This window comes from Lycium barbarum, chromosome 6 (genome assembly GCF_019175385.1).
Source record: "Lycium barbarum isolate Lr01 chromosome 6, ASM1917538v2, whole genome shotgun sequence".
Classification (NCBI taxonomy): domain Eukaryota; kingdom Viridiplantae; phylum Streptophyta; class Magnoliopsida; order Solanales; family Solanaceae; genus Lycium; species Lycium barbarum.
Genome location: NC_083342.1, coordinates 107,461,043 through 107,472,103, shown reverse-complemented (window position 1 = coordinate 107,472,103; position 11,061 = coordinate 107,461,043). Strand labels below are relative to the sequence as shown.

At 41.5% G+C, this 11,061-nt stretch overlaps 2 long non-coding RNA genes across 2 annotated transcripts; both read left to right on the top strand.

The window, feature by feature from the left end:
* Positions 1 to 242: 242 nt before the first annotated feature.
* LOC132599942 (uncharacterized) lies at positions 243 to 2,552 on the top strand. The gene is made up of 3 exons (XR_009567077.1): positions 243 to 497; positions 837 to 892; positions 1,776 to 2,552. It is a non-coding gene; the product is annotated as an uncharacterized LOC132599942 (long non-coding RNA).
* A 5,500-nt stretch (positions 2,553 to 8,052) lies between these two features.
* LOC132599941 (uncharacterized) lies at positions 8,053 to 9,968 on the top strand. Its single transcript, XR_009567076.1, has 3 exons — positions 8,053 to 8,307; positions 8,647 to 8,702; positions 9,586 to 9,968. It is a non-coding gene; the product is annotated as an uncharacterized LOC132599941 (long non-coding RNA).
* Positions 9,969 to 11,061: the final 1,093 nt, after the last annotated feature.

Here is an 11,061-nt window from a genome sequence, read left to right as displayed (position 1 = left end):
ACGGCCCGTACCCTGTGTTACGGTACCGTAACGTGGGCGCGTTTTGGTCCGCATTTGAGATTCGGGTCAACTGACTTCGGGAGGCCATAACCCCATCGTAAGTTGAGAATTTGGGAAAACTCAAAGAATGAAAGTTGTAGATTATTTAAATATCTTTCCAACCATAGGTTGTGGGTTCACAAGCGACGTCGGGATTGGGAGATATGGACGTTTTAAGACAGAACAGTCCCGACCCGTTTTCAAGTTGGGTCAACCCATTTTCCCTTGGTATTTAAAGAAAATGAAACCCTAGAAGCCTCATTTTTTTTCCCCTCATTTCAGATTTTAGAGAGAGGAAAAAGAGAGAGAAATTTAGAGAGAAGAAGGAGAAAATCAACCAATTTTAAGGCCCCGAATCCTAAAGCTCGTGAAGGATAAAGTGTAGTACGAGTTGTGGTCGTCATTTTAAGCTAAAGATCGGGCTTGGGAGTGTTGATTTCGTGGTGACTACCCAAAAGGTAATATTTCTACTCCCAAATCATTTATAATTGTGAATTGATGATTTATTGGGAGAATAATGATTGGGTTGTTGAAGATAATTATATGAACTATGTTAGAATTGTTGGGTTGTTGATTTGGGATTGTTGTATTCATATGGATTATGAAGAATGATGTTAATTGCATCTAAATGGGATTGTAGAAATGACTAGAAGTAAGAGAATGGGGATTTGGTGAAGAAAACACCATTAATGAGGGTTATAGAGCTTCATGCCCACTAAGTGTTTGATAAAATGCTTAGATGAACAAAACATGGATATTGTTGTTAATATAGAATCCCTATGACTTGTATGCTATAGATTGAAGTTGAAGGGGGTGAAGGACATTGTGATACGCTCAAAAGCGGAAGGTTAAGGTATGTAGAACTTCCATCCACATGTGGGAACTTCTATGTTCTTCCCCGTGATCCGTTTAGTAAATTCTATGAAGTTCAACTCCTAGGGCATTAAACCCAATGTATTGGTAGCCCGTAATTATGTATGTATGTATGAACATGAATTCCATATGTATGTTCGTTATTGTGTTCCTAAACCTCCATTTCGGACATTAGGAATCCTAGCTTAATCCATGAATCATGAATTCTTTCTCATGTGTTCTCATTATGTTCATATGAAACTGCATGAGTTATTTTTACAAGTTATTTCATGAAAATATGTTTACAAGTCCTTTCGTGAAAATCATGATTTCAAGACAAGTACAAGTTAATTCACGAAAGTCATGGGCTTCTTAGCCAACTATGTTATTTTCATGTTCGGGAGTTGTAATAATACCGAGAAGGCTCAGATAGCCTGAAACTACGTATGCCAACGTAGGATAAGAATCGCTCCGCCCAGTAGGACGATTCCTTCATATGTTCCCCATTGAGGGATTTGGATCCATTTATGTTATGTTCATGTCTCGTGCCCCGGCAAGGTACGAGATGGCTTAGCTGATCGGGCAGAGATCAGACTCCACGCTTCTCCCCGTGGTGGTTTATGTCGGTATTACATATTATTACAGATCATTTCAGATTATCTCATGCTTACAGTACTCATGTTTTATGTTCAGTTTCAGTTTCAATTCCATGTTATGTACTCATGCTCATGCTCATGCTCATGTTCATGTCCCAGTTTTCAGTTTTTAGTTCCTATCATGTTATTCTATGTCCCATGTTGTTCTTCCGGTTGCTTTACATACCAGTACATTCAATGTGCTGACGTCCCCTTTTATTTCCCGGGGGCCTGTATTTCACGATGCAGGTACGGATTTACAGGACGACGCTTCTGATCATTAGGATTTGCTCGTGCTAGCTTATTGGTGAGCCCCATTTCATTCGGGGTTTTAAGCATTGTCTTCTCTATGTAGTTTTGCATGTAAAGGTATGCTGGGGGCCTTGTCCCAGTACGTATGACTTCCAGTCCAAACTCAAAATAGAGGTTTCATAGACTAGACAAATCAGTTATGTCATGATAGACATTTGAAGTCATATGGACATTTGGGCACACTCATGTTTAAACAAGTACTTTATTATGTAATATGACCTATTATGTTGTACAAAGGTTCATCATGCATTCACGTCATATTCCGCTTATAATATGAAATCATGTTAGTTCAGCAAGTCATGTGGTTCGCTCGGTCACATGTAGTCAGGCACCGAGTGCCGTGTTACGTCCAGGCCATGGTTCGGGGCGTGACAAAGCTTGGTATCAGAGCCTAGGTTCAAGTGTCTTTAGGGAGTCTATGAAACCGTGTCTAGCGGGGTCTCTTTTATATGTGTGAGGGCCCCACACATATAAACAGTTGACCACCAGGACATTCAGGATTGTCTCATTTCTTTCATATTCTAGATCGTGCAATTAGAGCAGTATTTTTAGGATGATTTCCTAACTCGTGCGTATACGTGTTTTCAGAAAATGCCTTACAAAAGAACTTACAAGAAGAAAAACACAGCCACTAGCCAAAGGGCTGCCGCCGAAGTAGCTCACGAAGATACTGTTCCGACTCAGGCAACAGCTCCAACCACCTCTACTGTTACACCTCCGAATGCTTCGGATAGGGATGTTAGGAGTGCTATCAATATGCTCACCCAGCTAGTAGCAGCTCAGACCCAACGTCAGGAAACTGGGCTAAGTTCAGGAGGTAATGGGGAGTCTTCTAAGGCAAAGGACTTTCTCAGAATGAATCCCCCAGTATTCACGGGAACGAAAAAGGATGAAGATCCTCAGGACTACATTGACGCTCTCCAAAAGATCTTCAGGATTATGACAGTTACCGAAACAGAAGCAGCTACTTTTGGAGCTCATCAATTACAGGGCATTGCTAACACGTGGTATGAATCTTGGGAATTGTCCCGAGTTGAGAGTGCACCTGATGCTACATGGGATGAATTTGCTAGCGCATTTCTAGACCACTTTATGCCAATAGAGCTCAGAGAGGCTAAGGCCGAACAGTTCCTGAAACTTAAGCAAAATGGCAGGCCAGTTCAAGAATACTATTTGGAATTCGTTAGTCTGGCAAAGCATGCCCCACACATGGTACCTGATATGAGGGCAAGAGTGAGAAGATTCGTGGGAGGTCTTGATTCCCATTTGTATGATGGAGCCAATATTGTTGCACAAAATGGGACCATGACTATTTCCAAGATGGTTGCTTTTGTGCAGGGCAAGGAGACAAGGCTAAAGGAGGAAGAAGCCTTACAAAAAGAGAAAGACAAGGAGTACAACAAGAGGGTCAAATCTACCGGACAGTTCAGCGGGAACCGAAATAGGAACTTCTTCAAGAACAGGTCAGCAGCACCTGCTCCGTCCACAGCAAGTGCCCCACCCCCTAAGTTCCGCAATGATAAGAGGCAGAATTTCAGGCCATCAAGTTCGTACTCTCAAACTAGTGGGGGTCAGTCGAACTATAATTATCCGATATGCGGCAAATGTAATAAGAAACACTTAGGTGAGTGTCTCATGGGCAGGAATGTATGTTATGGTTGTGGCCAGAGGGGCCATATTCAGAAAGATTGTCCATCAGCTAGGCAAGGTACCGGAGGTAATGTGACGCAAACCACAAATTCAGCAGTCCCTCGTAATAATCAGGCCCAGCAGGGGAGCAATGCAGTTAGGGCTGGGAACGCAAGCGGGGGGCGAAACCGCATGTATGCATTGACAGGCCGTCAGAATGCAGAGGCTCGGGCAGATGTTGTTACAGGTACTCTAACAGTTTTCACTTTCGATGTATATGCCCTTATTGACCCAGGATCCACCCTATCTTATGTAACCCCTTTTGTTGCTAAGAAATTTGGTATTGAACCTGAAAAATTGTATGAACCCTTTGAAGTGTCCACCCCCGTTGGAGAATCACTCACAGTTAGACATATGTATAGGGGTTGCCCAGTTTTAGTCTACCACCGCAGAACCATAGCTGATTTAGCAGAATTAGAAATGGTAGACTTCGATGTGATCATGGGTATGGATTGGTTAGCTTCATGTTATGCCACAGTCTGTTGTAGAACTAAGGTGGTAAGATTCGAGTTTCCTAATGAGCCAGTCATAGAATGGAAGGGTAATTCAGTAGTACCCAGGGGTAGATTCATTTCTTACCTAAAAGCCAGAAAAATGATTTCCAAGGGCTATATCTACCACCTAGTTCGGGTCAAGGATTCAGATGCTCAAACTCCAACTCTTCAATCTGTTCCAGTTGTAAATGAATTTCCGGAAGTCTTCCCCGAAGATCTTCCAGGAGTCCCTCCTGACAGGGAGATTGAGTTTGGAATTGATTTACTTCCCGATACTCAGCCGATATCTATTCCACCATACAGAATGGCTCCAGCGGAGTTAAAAGAGTTAAAAGCCCAATTGAAAGATCTACTTGATAAGGGGTTTATTAGGCCTAGTGTTTCGCCTTGGGGTGCACCAGTCCTATTTGTCCGAAAGAAGGATGGTTCTTTACGTATGTGTATAGATTACCGACAGCTGAACAAGGTCACCATTAAGAACAGGTACCCTCTTCCTAGAATCGATGACTTATTTGATCAGCTGCAAGGTGCCCAATGTTATTCCAAGATTGATCTCAGGTCAGGTTATCATCAGTTGAAGGTTAAAGAAGTGGATATTCCTAAGACAGCTTTTAGGACCCGTTATGGCCATTTCGAATTTCTCGTTATGTCATTCGGGTTGACAAATGCACCAGCTGCTTTTATGGATCTTATGAACAGGGTCTTCAAGCCTTATCTCGATTTATTCGTCATTGTCTTTATTGACGATATTTTGGTGTATTCCCGTAATGAGGCCGAACATGCAGAACATCTCAGAATAGTGTTGCAGACTCTTAAGGAGCGAGAGCGTTTTGCAAAATTTTCAAAGTGTGAGTTTTGGCTTAAATCAGTGACATTCTTAGGCCACGTGATCTCGGGTGAAGGTGTTAGAGTTGATTCTCAAAAGATTGACGCCGTAAAGAGTTGGCCCAGACCCGCTTCAGTTTCTGATATAAGAAGTTTCTTGGGTCTGGCAGGTTATTATCGGCGCTTTGTGGAAGGATTTTCTTCTATCTCTGCTCCGTTGACCAAGTTGACTCGAAAGAAAATTAAGTTCCAATGGTCAGATGCTTGTGAGCGAAGCTTTGAAGAGCTGAAGAAAAGATTGACTTCTGCCCCAGTTTTGACCTTGCCAGAGGGAACCGAAGGATTCGTGGTTTATTGTGATACTTCGGGAGTTGGTCTCGGATGTGTCTTAATGCAGCATGGTAAAGTTGTAGCTTATGCATCTCGTCAGCTCAAGGTTCACGAAAGAAATTACCCGACTCATGACTTAGAATTGGCAGCTGTAGTTTTTGCGCTTAAGATATGGCGACATTATTTGTATGGGGTGCACGTTGATATTTTCACGGATCATAAAAGCCTGCAGTATATCTTCAAGCAAAGGGAGCTAAATCTTAGACAGAGGAGATGGCTCGAATTGCTTAAAGATTATGATGTGGATATTCTTTATCATCCGGGAAAAGCGAATGTTGTAGCGGATGCTCTTAGTCGGCATTCCATGGGGAGTTTAGCCCACGTGGATGTGGATAAGAGAATTATGACGAAGGAAGTTCACCGTTTGGCCAATCTAGGAGTCCGACTTTTAGAATCCGGAGACGGTGGGGTGGTTGTTCAGAATAGTACTATTTCCTCTCTAGTCGCTAAAGTCAAGGAGAAACAATTTAGTGATCCCTATTTATTGCAGCTGAAGGAAGGGATTCACAAACATAAGACAACGGCTTTTGAACAAGGGGGAGATGATGGTGCCTTGAGGTACCAAGGCAGATTATGTGTCCCAGATGTAGATGGACTCAGAGAGCGAATCATGTCGGAGGCCCACAATTCCAGGTATTCTATTCACCCAGGTTCCACTAAGATGTATCATGATCTCAAGGAGATGTACTGGTGGAACAACATGAAGAAGAGTGTGGCAGATTTTGTAGCTAAGTGCCTGAACTGTCAGCAGGTGAAAGCTGAACACCAGAGGCCTGGTGGCTTGGCTCAGAATATTGATATTCCTGTTTGGAAATGGGAAATGATCAATATGGATTTTGTATCAGGTTTACCTCGTTCAGCTAAGAGGCACGACTCTATTTGGGTGATCGTTGACCGGCTTACTAAGTCAGCACACTTTTTGCCAGTCAAGACCACATATTCAGCAGAAGACTATGCCAAGCTGTATATTAGTGAGATTGTCAGATTGCATGGGACACCAGTGTCCATTATTTCAGATCGTGGAGCTCAGTTTACAGCGAATTTCTGGAAATCCTTTCAGAAAGGATTGGGTACCAAAGTGAACCTCAGCACAGCTTTCCATCCCCAAACAGATGGCCAGGCAGAGCGTACTATCCAGACTCTGGAGGATATGTTGCGCGCATGTGTCTTGGATTTCAAAGGTAGTTGGGATGATCACTTACCACTCATCGAGTTTTCCTATAATAATAGTTATCATGCTAGTATTGGGATGGCACCATTTGAGGCTCTGTATGGGCGAAGGTGCAGGTCACCAATTGGTTGGTTTGAAGTAGGTGAAGCAGAGTTATTAGGACCAGATTTGGTTTATCAAGCTATGGAGAAAGTCAAGTTAATACAGGAGCGTTTGAAAACAGCTCAGAGCCGCCAAAAGTCTTATACGGATGTGAGACGAAGGGATTTAGAATTTTCCGTTGATGATTGGGTGTTCCTTAAAGTCTCACCCATGAAAGGTGTTATGAGATTTGGCAAGAAAGGGAAGCTAAGTCCCAGGTATATTGGACCTTACAGAATTTTACGAAAGGTCGGTTTAGTGGCTTATGAACTTGAGTTGCCACAAGATTTGGCAGCTGTACATCCCATGTTTCACGTGTCCATGTTGAGGAAGTGTGTAGGAGACCCATCGTTGGTTGTTTCTACTGATACTATCACAGTTAAGGACGGGTTGACTTATGAGGAGATCCCTATAGCCATTCTTGATCGTCAAGTTCGCAAGTTGAGAACTAAGGAAGTAGCCTCAGTAAAAGTCTTGTGGAGGAGTCAGAAGGTTGAAGAGGCCACATGGGAAGCCGAAGAGGACATGAAATCTAGATATCCTCACTTGTTCAAAGACCAGGCAGATAGTTTTCAAGGTAAATACCTTTAGTTTCCATGTCATGTTCCTTATGTATTCATGCCTCATGTTTCACGTTCAAGTTCATGTATTCATGTTTCCATGAGATCAAGTCATGTTAGTTCAGTCTTCATGTTTCATGTCATGTTTCCTTCACATTCATGTAATCAAGCCATGTCCAGCCATAATCTTAACCATTATCCATCATTCGAGGACGAATGATCCCAAGGGGGAGATATTGTAACACCCCGCATCTTGGACCAACTTTAAACTCATATCATTAAAGTTCTAGTGGGTTGACAGGTTTATTTCGGGCAACGATAACTCCTTGATCCGTTGTGTATCTGGAAGAACTTCCTTGTTGAAAGTTGTAGCCCTATTAACAAGATTTCCAACGGTATATTATGGGGATTAAATGGATATATGTGCAAAAAGTTATGCCCCATTGACTGAAGCCTGTTCGCTGGAAAATCGCCTGCGTTACGGTGACGAGTTACGGACCGTAACTCGTGTTACGGACCGTAACAGTGTACCGTAACACAGACGAAATTTCCAGAACCTCACTGGAAATTTTCATCAGGATACGGTCCGTCCCTTCGTGTTACGGTCCGTACCTTGTGTTACGGACCGTAACATCGGACCGTAACACAGGGAAAATTTCCAGAAAGTTTCTGGAAATTTTCATCAGGGTACGACGCGACGTTACGGCCCGTACCCTGTGTTACGGTACCGTAACGTGGGCGCGTTTTGGTCCGCATTTGAGATTCGGGTCAACTGACTTCGGGAGGCCATAACCCCATCGTAAGTTGAGAATTTGGGAAAACTCAAAGAATGAAAGTTGTAGATTATTTAAATATCTTTCCAACCATAGGTTGTGGGTTCACAAGCGACGTCGGGATTGGGAGATATGGACGTTTTAAGACAGAACAGTCCCGACCCGTTTTCAAGTTGGGTCAACCCATTTTCCCTTGGTATTTAAAGAAAATGAAACCCTAGAAGCCTCATTTTTTTTCCCCTCATTTCAGATTTTAGAGAGAGGAAAAAGAGAGAGAAATTTAGAGAGAAGAAGGAGAAAATCAACCAATTTTAAGGCCCCGAATCCTAAAGCTCGTGAAGGATAAAGTGTAGTACGAGTTGTGGTCGTCATTTTAAGCTAAAGATCGGGCTTGGGAGTGTTGATTTCGTGGTGACTACCCAAAAGGTAATATTTCTACTCCCAAATCATTTATAATTGTGAATTGATGATTTATTGGGAGAATAATGATTGGGTTGTTGAAGATAATTATATGAACTATGTTAGAATTGTTGGGTTGTTGATTTGGGATTGTTGTATTCATATGGATTATGAAGAATGATGTTAATTGCATCTAAATGGGATTGTAGAAATGACTAGGAGTAAGAGAATGGGGATTTGGTGAAGAAAACACCATTAATGAGGGTTATAGAGCTTCATGCCCACTAAGTGTTTGATAAAATGCTTAGATGAACAAAACATGGATATTGTTGCTAATATAGAATCCCTATGACTTGTATGCTATAGATTGAAGTTGAAGGGGGTGAAGGACATTGTGATACGCTCAAAAGCGGAAGGTTAAGGTATGTAGAACTTCCATCCACATGTGGGAACTTCTATGTTCTTCCCCGTGATCCGTTTAGTAAATTCTATGAAGTTCAACTCCTAGGGCATTAAACCCAATGTATTGGTAGCCCGTAATTATGTATGTATGTATGAACATGAATTCCATATGTATGTTCGTTATTGTGTTCCTAAACCTCCATTTCGGACATTAGGAATCCTAGCTTAATCCATGAATCATGAATTCTTTCTCATGTGTTCTCATTATGTTCATATGAAACTGCATGAGTTATTTTTACAAGTTATTTCATGAAAATATGTTTACAAGTCCTTTCGTGAAAATCATGATTTCAAGACAAGTACAAGTTAATTCACGAAAGTCATGGGCTTCTTAGCCAACTATGTTATTTTCATGTTCGGGAGTTGTAATAATACCGAGAAGGCTCAGATAGCCTGAAACTACGTATGCCAACGTAGGATAAGAATCGCTCCGCCCAGTAGGACGATTCCTTCATATGTTCCCCATTGAGGGATTTGGATCCATTTATGTTATGTTCATGTCTCGTGCCCCGGCAAGGTACGAGATGGCTTAGCTGATCGGGCAGAGATCAGACTCCACGCTTCTCCCCGTGGTGGTTTATGTCGGTATTACATATTATTACAGATCATTTCAGATTATCTCATGCTTACAGTACTCATGTTTTATGTTCAGTTTCAGTTTCAATTCCATGTTATGTACTCATGCTCATGCTCATGCTCATGTTCATGTCCCAGTTTTCAGTTTTTAGTTCCTATCATGTTATTCTATGTCCCATGTTGTTCTTCCGGTTGCTTTACATACCAGTACATTCAATGTGCTGACGTCCCCTTTTATTTCCCGGGGGCCTGTATTTCACGATGCAGGTACGGATTTACAGGACGACGCTTCTGATCATTAGGATTTGCTCGTGCTAGCTTATTGGTGAGCCCCATTTCATTCGGGGTTTTAAGCATTGTCTTCTCTATGTAGTTTTGCATGTAAAGGTATGCTGGGGGCCTTGTCCCAGTACGTATGACTTCCAGTCCAAACTCAAAATAGAGGTTTCATAGACTAGACAAATCAGTTATGTCATGATAGACATTTGAAGTCATATGGACATTTGGGCACACTCATGTTTAAACAAGTACTTTATTATGTAATATGACCTATTATGTTGTACAAAGGTTCATCATGCATTCACGTCATATTCCGCTTATAATATGAAATCATGTTAGTTCAGCAAGTCATGTGGTTCGCTCGGTCACATGTAGTCAGGCACCGAGTGCCGTGTTACGTCCAGGCCATGGTTCGGGGCGTGACAGTTAGATACTACACAATTTATGATGGATAACTTAATTCCTATAGAACTTATGCTGGAGAAGGCAAAAGTTCTCTAATCTTATGACTTGCGAAACTAGGTCATAGATAAGGGTACTTTAGCTAAATTTTCATTAAATGAGAAGTAGGGCCAAAAATTAAAGGCCATCATATTTGAGGGCAAAAATTAAAGACCACCCCGAAATTCGGGCAATTCGTCAAAAAAAGCTGATATTGAAACTCTCTGTTTCCATTTTTTTGCGTGGATTGACCTTCAAAAGCGTTGGTCTTTAATTTTTTGTCCTTTGCCTAAAAGGGTGGCCGAAAATATCCCGAGCTCTGCGTTCGAACCCGGCTTAGTAAAAAAAAAAAATCAAGGCTAGGTTTCGCAAAAGTTCTGCCTTATAAGGCAGAATTTAGTTATGTCTTAAAGCAAAATATGTTTTATAAGGCAGAACTTAGTTATGCCTTATAAGACAGAACTTAGTTATGCCTTATGACAGAACTTCTTTGCCTTATAAGACATAACTTGGAACTACAGAAGTTATGCCTTTGAGGCATAACTAAGTTCTGCCTTATAAGGCATAACCCTTGCCTTGCGATTTTTTTTATTTTTAATTGAGCTGGATTTCAAACCCAGAACCTCGTAGGGATTTAGTAGCTCAGTTGGTTGGCTACCTGAACTTTTACCTTGTTGGTGAGCGTTCAAATCCCCACGTTGTAATCCCCTCACTCATTTCCCCTATCCCTTATGTAATAAAAAATAAATAAATAAGCTCTAAATCTCGAGATATTTTTGATCACTTTTTTAGGCGAAAGGCAAAAATTAAAAACCAGCAATTTAAGGGACAAAACTTAAAGATCATACCCCAAAATAGGGAGTTGGCAATGGGTTCAAACTTTTAATAAGTCGTTAGTACATATTAAGGTTCAAAATCTCCTTACAGCTTCATGAGCATCTACATTTGGATTTTTTTTATTACCAAGACTCCCTGGAAAATTGACATCGTGTAAATTTCCAGAAGAAAAAAGTGCAAATAGGT